Here is an 11,333-nt window from a genome sequence, read left to right as displayed (position 1 = left end):
TGGATCACGAGGTCAGGGGTTCGAGACCAGCCTGACCAACATGGTGAAACGCCTTCTCTACTTAAAAATACAAAATTAGCCGGGTGTGGTGGCTCACACCTGTAATCCTAGTTACTTGGGAGGCTGAGGCAGGAGAATCACTTAAACCTGGGAGGCAGAGGTTGCAGTAAAGCGAGAGTACACCATTGCACTCCAGCCTGGGCGACAGAGCGGGACTCCATCTCCAAAAAAAAAAAAGAAAAAAAGGCAGAAGAACGATCAACCCCTGTGGCGCTTAACTTGAGACATTCTTCTGCTGTTTCTTATTCCAGCCTCCATTGACAAGGCTATTGGACTTTGTAATTGACCTTGGTCAACCATGTGACTCCAGACCCTATGACCCCCTCCCAGCTTGCAAACCTATGACTCCTTCCCAGCGTGCAAAAAAGTGCCCTAAATTGTAATTTCTATAACTTTCCACTGCTTACCCCAAGCCTATAAAACCAACTCCTATCCCACCACCCTCCACTGACTCTTTTTTTGGATTCAGCTCACCTGCACCTGGGTGAATAAATAGCCTTGTTGCTCACACAAAGCCTGTTTTGGGGAGGTGGGGGGGGTCTCTCCATTCAGAGTGCATTTTAACAGTGATCTATCTGCACCCCTCAGCCTCCCAAAGTGCTGGGATTACAGGTGTGAACCACCACGCCTGGCCAGTAATTCCCCTTATAACTTCACTCTTGGTTTGGTGTGATGGTTCACACCTGTAATCCCGCACTTTGGGAGGCCAAGGTGGCCAGATGGCTTGATCTTAGGAGAACAGCCTGGGCAACATGGCAAAATCCTGTCTCTACTAAAAATACAAAAATTAGCCAGGCGTTGTGGGGTATGCCTGTGGTCCCAGCTACTCAGGAGCAGGAGGCTGAAGAATCTCTTGAGCCTGGGGCAGGGCAGAGGTTTCAGTGAGCCAAGATCGCGCCACTGTACCCCAGTCTGGAGTTTTTTTGTTTATTTTGGTGTTTTTTTCTCCCCCAGGCATGAGCCACCACACCCGGCCAGTTAGACTGGTTTTTAAATTTCATGAGTTTGACTACTCATCTTAAAACTATAAATCATTTTGACCCAGACCTACATTGGAAATGAGCTGAATTATCCTAAGACCTAAATATGGGGCCATGGCCAGGTTGTTAAGTTCAGTACTTAATGTTTTATGAAGTCTTAAATGATTGCTGCTAAGAAAGGATCCTAACTTTTGATCCAATGAGAAATAATTTGCTCATGGAATGAAGAACAGAGTAATAGGGTAGGGCAGTTCCCAGGAGGAAGCCCCGCCTTTCCTCCCTCCCCTCCCAACAAAAGAACAGAGGTAATTATGGCAGCCCTTCCCAAAGTGTGCTCCATGGAACAATAATGCCTAGAAAGTCAGCAAGTGTTAAGGCAAAAAATGGTGGGGAGGGTTAAAATCAGGATGCAAATTAGTTATTAGGTTCCCTAAGTGAAAATGTCAGTGCTCCAAGATGGAGACATCAATTAGAATGCCTTTTCAACATAGTTTCCTTATTTTTCACTCAAAGTAACATTCAGTAATTGCTGGATATTTCTTGCACTGGCTTACCAGCCATCTGCTCCTGATAATCTTGCTTCTAGAATTTTGTCAAAGTTCCAACCAGAATTAGAAATTCACCCTGACCTTCTCAATAAGAGCTGACCTCATTACTGCTCCCTACCCCCCAAGTTATCTGCCTTCTTCTCATTTAATCAAGAAGATTGATAGGCCAGACCTGGTGGCTCACACCTGTAATCCCAGCACTTTGGGAGGCCGAGGAGAGTGGATCATTTGAGTTCACGAGTGAGACCAGACTGGGCAACATCTCTATTAAAAATACAAAATATAGCCGGGCGTGGTGGCATGTGCCTGTAGTCCCATCTACTCAGGAGGATCACTTGAACCTAGCAGGCAGAGGTTGCAGTGAGCTGAGATCACACTGCTGCACTGCAGCCTGGGCAACAGAACCAGACCCTGTCTCAAAAAATATATATATTTAAAAAAAAGATTGATTGTGAAGACATCCAATTATAACTTTTTCCTTCTCATTTGGAGCACTAAAAGGTAAGCATCTTCTTACCTCCACTAGAAATATTATAAAGTGATAAGCATTGTTTTTTTTTTTTTTTGAGATGGAGTTTCACTCGTTACCCAGGCTGGAGTGCAATGGCGCGATCTCGGCTCACCGCAACCTCCGCCTCCTGGGTTCAGGCAATTATCCTGCCTCAATCTCCTGAGTAGCTGGGATTACAGGCATGCACCACCATGCCCAGCTAATGTTTTGTATTTTTAGAAGAGACGGGTTTTACCATGTTGACCAGGATGGTCTCGATCTCTTAACCTCGTGATCCACCTGCCTTGGCCTCCCAAAGTGCTGGGATTACAGGCTTGAGCCACTGCGCCCGGCTAGTGATAAGCATTTTTGTAATATTGTAGTATATCTGATAATGTTCTTTCCTTTCCCCTGATATAATTTATAAGCTTTATTTTGTGGAAAAAGAAAAACTTAAGGTTTATCTAATACATTATTTTCCCAGTGACTGCTTAGCTCTCCAAGAGATAGTTCATGATGTTCACATATTTACAGGCATGTGGCCACAGTCTCACTCTGCTATTCAATACCTACAAAGTTAATAGGTTTCCTTATACATGAATATTCATAGCAGCATTATTCATAATAACCAAAAGGTGGAAACAAATTAAATGCTTTCTAACTGATGACCTAACAAAATGTGGCATATCTATATCGGAATATTATTTGGCAATAAAAAGTAATGAAGTATTGATACATGCTAAAAACATGGATGAAGCTCAAACACATATGCTAAGCAAAATAATCCAGTCACAAAGACCACATATAGTATGATATCATTTATACGAAATGTCCAGAATTGGTAATTACATAGAGACAAAAAGTAGGCCTGGACCTAGTGAGAGGAAGAATGCAAAGTGACTGCTTATGGATTTCTTTTTGGTATAATGGAAATAATCTGGAATTAGATAGCAGTAATGGTTGCACAGCTCTGTGACTATACTAAAAACCATTGAATTATACACTTTAAATGGGTGAACATTATGGCATGTAAATTATACCTCAATAAAGCTGTCTCAATAAAGCTGTTTATAAAGTTAATAGGTTTCTTTATTATAAAACTTGTCAGAGCCTTTAATATCTTAATGTAATTTGTGAATCTTCAAGAGGAAAACAGAAAATGAAGTGTTTCTCAAAATGATTTGTTCACGGACCCAACCTCCCCTAAACCATAAATTTTGTAAAATTTATTCATTTATTTTTCTTTTTAGAGTCAGGTCTTCACTCTGTTGCCCAGGTTGGAGTGCAGTGGCACCATCATGGCTCACTGCAGCCTCAAACTCCTGGGCCCAGAGGATCCTCCTGCTTCTGCCTTCCCAATAGCCAGGACTATAGGCATGTGCCACCATGCCCAGCTAACTAAAAATAAACTTTTTTGTATAGAGAGGGTCTCACTATACTATCCAGAATGGTCTTGAACTCCTGGTCTCAAGTGATCCAGTAGCCTTGGTCTCCTAAAGCTGTTGAGATTACAGGCATAAGCCACTGCGCCTGGCCTATGCCACCATTTTTATGAGCATCTATTCCAGGAAAATGGTGTTTCTATGTATCCATTTAGAAAAACCCTAAGATACATAAATAATACTTAAAGAAGTCCTAAGTAAGAGAGAAGTTGTAAATCCTTTGATAGGGATTTGGGGGAACACATTTCAGTGGATTTAGGTGAGACGGATCAGGTCTTACCACTTTAGCCAAAGTTATAGATAAGACATTTATTTATTTATTTTAATTTTTATTTATTTATTGTTTTATAAAGATGGGGTTTCACCTTGATGGCCAGGCTGGTCTTGAACTCCTGACCTCAGGTGATCCACCTACCTCGGCCTCCCAAAGTGCTAGGATTACAGGCGTAAGCCACTGCGCCCGGCCAAGACATATTTTAAAAAGTAATGTTTCAAGTTAGTGAATTCCTAAACCTAATTTGCTCTCACCCAAATATTATCTTCAAGTGGGAGAGGAAAAGGAGGAAAGACAGCAGAGAGAGGTATCCTGCTTCAGCTTCAAGAATTCTCAAGAGAGTTGGCCATCAGTCTTGCTAGGATAAGTTCTTCTTGAGGAATAAAAGGCAGGCCCAGATGTGAGGAACATCAGGCATGATGAACCTTTCCAGGTCCTACCTGCTATTTTACTGCTAAACCAAGAGAACTGTTTGCGTTTCGTTGCAAAGCTAGTTGACTAAACAACAGTAATCTTCTTTCCTTTTTCTGTGGCATCCATCTTTCTGAAGTATTAGTCATCTACCTAATACTTTCTAGAAATAAAAAACATTCTAGACAGATGATTATTCTTCAAAACCACTTCCCAGAAGGAAGAGGAGGAGGAGGAGAAGAACAAAACATGAGGTGGGGGTGGGGAACACAGAGTAAGATCACACTTTGTGAAGTAATTATCAAAAGAAAATTTTAGTTTTTTTTTTCTTACATATCAATCACACATTGGCAGGAGGAGGTAAAAGGTATGACTTGTTATTCAGTCAACAACATTTATCTTATTATGACAAGGGATAAAGCTCGAGGAATAAAAATTAGCTTCATGGTTTAAGACTCAAGACACTCATAACCCTTAACAGCTCTTGGATAGAATTTGAGAGAGTAGAAAGATCTGACGTTGTCAGATGAAGATCTTCAAGGACTTAGTGAAGTAATGTGTAAATTTTCTCTACAACTAGAAAATCTTCTGCCTTCTAGAAAATGACTGTAAGCTCATCCATTCTCCAGAGTTCCTGTTTCAGGGAATGCCCCCAGTACTGACACAAGTGTCCAAGTTAAAACCTGTTTCCCGGATGTTTCCTGGACTCTAATGTTTGTCACCTGCATTGCTGCAACAGTCTCTCAACTAGCCTTCCTGCCATGTACAGACTTGTAGGCATAATCACACTTAGCTAGAAAAGTCTTTCTAAATCATAAATACTCTTAAAACCTTTTAGTGGTTTTCTCTTACTTACTCTTGGGTAAAAATCCAGACTTTTTTTTTTTTTTTTTTTTTTTTTTTTGAGACAGAGTTTCACTCTTGTTACCCAGGCTGGAGTGCAATGGCGCGATCTCAGCTCACCGCAACCTCCGCCTCCTGGGTTCAGGCAATTCTCCTGCCTCAGCCTCCTGAGTAGCTGGGATTACAGGCACACGCCACCATGCCCAGCTAATGTTTTGTATTTTTAGTAGAGACGGGGTTTCACCATGTTAACCAGGATGGTCTCAATCTCTTGACCTCGTGATCCACCCGCCTCGGCCTCCCAAAGTACTGGGATTACAGGCTTGAGCCACCGCGTCCGGCCAAAATCCAGACTTTTTACTATAAGCTTCTCTGTGATCTGACCCCTACTTTTCTCTTCACCTATGTTTCTTGCTACTTCTCTCATTTCTACACCGGGGGATCTCAAGTGGAGTGTACAAGATCATCCTCTGGATATGGGATGAAAATATCTGAACTTCTACTGACTGAGAATAAGGGAGAGAAACCAAAAGAACATCACACATAAGAGACTGGAGCAAGCCAAGTCAAAGTTCTGTACAAGTGGAAGTTGAGAGGAAGCAACAACTCTGAAGAAGAAGAGAAAATTAGGGAGACATGGAGAAAAGAGGAGAAACCAAAGTGTCCGAAAGAGGCCAGGCACAGGGGCTCATGCCTGTAATCCCAGCACTTTGGGAGGCTGAGGCGGGCAGATCACGTGAAGTCAGGATTCCATGACCAGTCTGATCAACATGGTTAAACCCTGTCTCTACTAACCATGCAAAAATTAGCTGGGTGTGGTGGCAAGTTAGCCGAGATCACACAACTGCATTCCAGCCTGGGTAACACAGCAAGACTCAGTCTCAAAAACAAGGTGTCAGAAAGAGTAGTTGGTTTATAGAGCTTTGTTCTGATAGAAGGACTTCTGGCTCCAGTTTTGATCTATGGACTGAACATCCTTTAATATGTCCTCCTTCTCCTAGAGGCAATATGAATGAGTTTTCTTTAAATGTTTAAAGTATCTTGCCAGCTGGGAGTGTTGGCTCACACCTATAATCCCAGCACTTTAGGAGGCAAAGGTGGGCGGACCACCAGAGGTCAGGAGTTCGAAACCAGCCTGGCAAATATGGTAAAACCCTGTCTCTACTAAAAATACAAATATTAGCTGGGTGTGGTGTCACGCATCTCAGCTACTCAGAAGCTGAAGCATAAGAATCGTTTGTTTTGTTTTGTTTTGTTTTTTTTGGGACGGAGTTTCGCTCTTGTTACCCAGGCTGGAGTGCAATGGCGCGATCTCGGCTCACCACAACCTCCGCCTCCTGGGTTCAGGCAATTCTCCTGCCTCAGCCTCCTGAGTAGCTGGGATTACAGGCACACACCACCATGCCCAGCTAATTTTTTGTATTTTTAGTAGAGACGGGGTTTCACCGTGTTGACCAGGATGGTCTCGATCTCTTGACCTCGTGATCCACCCGCCTCGGCCTCCCAAAGTGCTGGGATTACAGGCTTGAGCCACCGCGCCCGGCCATAAGAATCATTTGAATCTGGGAGGTAGAGGTTGCAGTGAGCCAAGATTGTGCCTCTGCACTCCAGCCTGGGCTACAGAGCAAGAATCTGTCTAAAAATAATAATAAATAAAAAATAAAGTGTCTTGAGAAGTGACTTTGTTCTGGGCGACGGTAAGAAGATACCTAAAATACTTAATCATCTATAGGAGATTCGTTAAATATATAGTACATTGTTCCATGCATTGACCAAAAATGGATATGTAGTAATAAATTTATTACATGGAAAGTTGCCTACAAGATATTGTTAAGTGAAAAAGCAGGTCACAAAACAATATGCATAGTACTTTTGATATGCATTAAAAATGCATTTATGGACCTGGGAGTGATGACTCATGCCTCTAATCCTAGTGCTTTGGGAGGCCAAGGAGGGAGGATCACCTGATGCCAGGAGTTTGAGATAACTCTTGGTAATATAGTGAAACCCCTATCTATAAAATTAGCTGGGCATGGTGGCATGCACCTGTAATCTCAGCTACTTGGGAGACTGAAGATGGCTTGAGCCCAGGAGTCCAAAGTTATAGTGACTACAATTGTGTCACTGAAATCCAGCCTAGGCAAAAAAGCAAGATTCTGTCTAAAAAAAAAAAAAAAAAAAAGAAAAGAAAAAGTCTAGAAAGATCTATGCTAGTGGTTATATATTGGTTTGATCACTGCAGCCTCATCCTCCTGGGCTCAAGTGATCCTCCCACCTCAGCCTCCCAAGTAGCTGGGACCACAGATGCATGCCACCATGCCCAGCTAATTTTTGTATATTTTGTAGAGATGGGTTTTACCATGTTGCTCAGGCTAGTCTACTGGGTTCAAGCAATTCTGCTGCTTTGGAGTAATTTTTAATGCGGATTTAAAATAATCCCATCAATGCTCAGATGCCAAAAGAAAGCATTGTGCACACCAATATAATGTTAACAAGGATCAATATTTCAAAGTTACTATATCACCCTGCTACAAAATATGGTCTTTGGCAATCCCTGGCTTCTGTTGTGTTTTTGGATGCAATGTGCTGCTTCTCTGGGATACTGACAAATGAAAACATAACACCTGAACAGGAGCATGAAGTGAGTTCAATCCATCATGGTGTTTACTTGATAGGTATCAGGAATTGCACTGCTGAAAACAACACAAACAACATGCTGAAACTAACAAATTCAGTGAAAAACTATGTAGGTTAAAAAAAGCTTTTAACTTCTACTTAAAGCTCAGACAATGGATCCACACTCGTATCTGCTTAAAGGGCAGTAGATGACACATGACTAGCTCCACTCACAGCTGTGTCTTCTGCCTGAAAGTCAGCACAGGAGGATTTATTGTGATGCCACACTAGCATCTGCAGCAGGTACTGAGGAATGGGGAAAAAAAAATAAATAAAGGTTTGGAAAATTGCAGGTTGATCATCTGAAACCAGCCCCACATAAAGTCCCACTGCATCAAGTGGGGCCATATTTAATTGGGTCACTCTTTAGAACAATATCTAGCAGAGAAAGCTACCATGAGATAGAAGACTAGATGAACGGCAGTGCAGAGAACAAAAAATAGGGCAGAAACCTTGGGTTTTCTGCCAAGTATAGAAAAAATACATTGCAGCAGACTGTGCAGAGGCATGACCATCTTTTCATTGCTTGCCAAGAATCTAAGTATGGCTTTTAAAAATTACAATGGAAATAGAAGCAAATGTTAAGGAACAAGAACCACTATGTTTTGAAAAGATAGGTGAAAAGTGATGACTAATCAGGCAAAAACTATCTGAATCCCTACTATGTGCCCATTAATTCATTCAATACATATCTGCTTAATATCACTAACTGCTAACAGACAAAATAAAAGCAACAAATCTGTGCTTTCTAGAGTTTACAGGTCTGCCTGCCTCAGCCTCCCAAAGTGCTGGGATTATAGGTGTGGGCCACCACACCCAGCCAAATAGAATAGTTTTAAATCACATTATTTCTCTGGATTTTATCTTCATCTATAAAATGGGAGTTTTGGCCAAGCGCAGTGGCTCACGCCTGTAATCCCAGTACTTTGGGAGGCCAAGGCGGATCACGAGGTCAAGAGATTGAGACCATCCCGGCCAACATGGTGAAGCCCCTTCTCTACCAAAAAATACAAAAATTAGCTGGGCGTGGTGGCATGCGTCTGTAGTCCCAGCTACTCGGGAGGCTGAGGCAGGAGAATTGCTTGAACCCAGGAGGCGGAGGATGCAGTGAGCCAAGATTGACCCACTGCACTGCAGCCTGGCGCCTGGTAACAGAGTGAGACTCTGTCTCAAAATAAATAAATAAAATAAAATAAAATGGGAGTTTTAGACTAATCTCTAAACTCCCTTCCTGTTCTAAAATTCCATAATCCGAGGATCTAAGGAAAAAAGAATGAAATGAAGGAGAATTGCTTGAACCCGGGAGGCAGGGGTTGCAGTGAGCTGAGATCGACCCACTGCACTGCAGCCTGGCGCCTGGCAACAGAGTGAGACTCTTGTCTCAAAAAAACAAAAAAGAGAGTATTTTAAAAATGTTTTAGGCTGGGCACGATGGCTCATGCCTGTAAATCCCAATGCTTTGGGAGGCTAAGGCAGGAGGAACGTTTGAGCTCAGGAATTTGAGACCAGTCCGGGCAACACAGAAAGACACCCTCTCTACAAAATTTTAAAAATTAGCCAGGCGTGGTGGTGTGCATCTGTAGCCCCTAGCTACTTGGGTGGCTGAAGCAGAAGGATCGCTTGAGCCAGGGAGGTCAAGGCTGCAGTGAGCTGTGATTGTGTCACTGCTCTCCAGCCTGGATGACAGAGTGAGACACTGTCTCAAAAGAAAAAAAAAAAAAACATTTCAGATAAATGGAAAAGAAAGAAGTGAGCAGACACTGGAGAAGGGGAAAAAAAGTCTAATGGTATGGTGCCAAAACAAAATCACAGCCTACCTCATGCTGTCTTATAATGCGATCCTGCAGAAAAACATCTACCAAAAGTCTACTATAGAGGCAGCAAAATAAACTGCTACAATAGAATACTACAGGACATCATGGAGGCACAATAAGATAATGGTCACTTCCACCACTTGGGAGCAGCAGGGCCTGGGAGGTGTCGAAAATGTTTTCAAGGAGGAAACTGAATACACTGTTCCCCTGGTTGGGCACTGGTAAAGGAAGGAGTGACTGGAAGCTTCAGGAGGAGCTTTCTATTTCTGCTGTATCCCCTGCCCCTCCTTTCACCTACAACACTGTAGATTGTCATGCAGCAGGCACACAGTAAATATCTGAGTAATTAATTAATTTGCTAATTACTTAATGCATGTACCATGATATGAAGCCTTGAACAAAGCAGGCTTTCAATAACAATGCCATGATGATACATTTTTAAAAAATTTCACTGAAAGGTATTCATTACTCAGCTGGACACAGTGGCTCACATCTGTAATCCCAGCACTTTGGCAGACTAAGACAGGAAGATTGCCTAAGGCCAGAAGTTCAAGACCAGCTTGGCCAATACAGTGAGATCCTGTATCTAAAAAAAAAAAAAATTTTTTTTTTAATTAGCTTGGGAGGCTGAGGCAGGAGGATTGCTTGAGTCTAAGAGTTCAAGCATGCAGTGAACTGTGACTGAGCCACTGCAGTCCAGCCTCAGTGACAGAGAGAGACTCTGTTTCAAAAAAATCCAACAAAAAAATTACCAATGTTATAACTTTTTCGATTATTTTCTCAACTACATATTATGTTAACAGTATAGTTGCAGTCATGTAGGTATGTAAGAAATTTGTATCATTTTTATTAAGAATAAATAAATTCATGAATAAATGACAGTGAAAGATGAAAGAAAGTAAGAGAAGCATTCCAAAAAGCTAGAGACATAATATAGCCTTGGAAACACAATTATCCTAGGGTTAGGGCATAAGTGATAGGAAGAAAAAATAAGGCTATGGAGGTTGGTAGAGGCAGGGTTATAGTCTTATAAAGAATGTACTCTTATAGGCCAGAGATTACCAACCCTTTTTTTTTTTTCCTTTTAGAGATGAATCTCATTATGTTGCCCAGGCTGGAGTGCAGTGACTAATCACAGTCACGATCATAGAGCACTGCAGTGTTCAGCTCCTGGGCTCAGGTCATCCTTTTGTCTTGGGCTCCCGAGTAGCTGGGACGACAGGCAGTGACAATGCTCTGAGCTTAATCTTTTGACTCTTCAAACTTCTTTTTTAATGTCAAAAATGGTAAAGATTACCATGCAATAGTAATTGTAAGTTTAGCATCTATTGATTTTTTCTTCTTTTTTTTTTTTGAGACAAAGTTTAGCTCTCATTGCCCAAGCTGGAGCACAATGGTGTGATCTCAGCTCACTGCAACCTCCACCTCCCAGGTTCAAGCAATTCTCTTGCCTCAGCTTCCTTGAGTAGCTGAGATTACAGGCACATGCCACCATGCCTGCTAATTTTTTGTATTATTATTTTTTTTTTAGTAGATGGAGTTTCACCATGCTGGCCAGGCTGGTCTTGAACTCCTGACCTTGTGAACTGCCTGCCTGCCCAGCTAATTCTTGTATTTTTAGTAGAGATGAGATTTCACCATGTTGACCAGGCTGGTCTTGAACTTCTCAGGTGATCTACCCGCTTCAGCCTCCCAAAGTGCTGGGATTACAGGTGTGAACCACCACGCCCAAAAAGTATCTATTAATTTTAAAAATAAAGAAAAACATTAAAGCAGATTCATTAGGAATTTTACT

Source organism: Cebus imitator, unplaced genomic scaffold (assembly GCF_001604975.1).
Source record: "Cebus imitator isolate Cc_AM_T3 unplaced genomic scaffold, Cebus_imitator-1.0 Scaffold9, whole genome shotgun sequence".
In the NCBI taxonomy this organism is placed as follows: Eukaryota; Metazoa; Chordata; class Mammalia; order Primates; family Cebidae; genus Cebus; species Cebus imitator.
The sequence above is the reverse complement of the archived record's forward strand: the minus strand, read 5'-3'. Positions refer to the sequence as shown.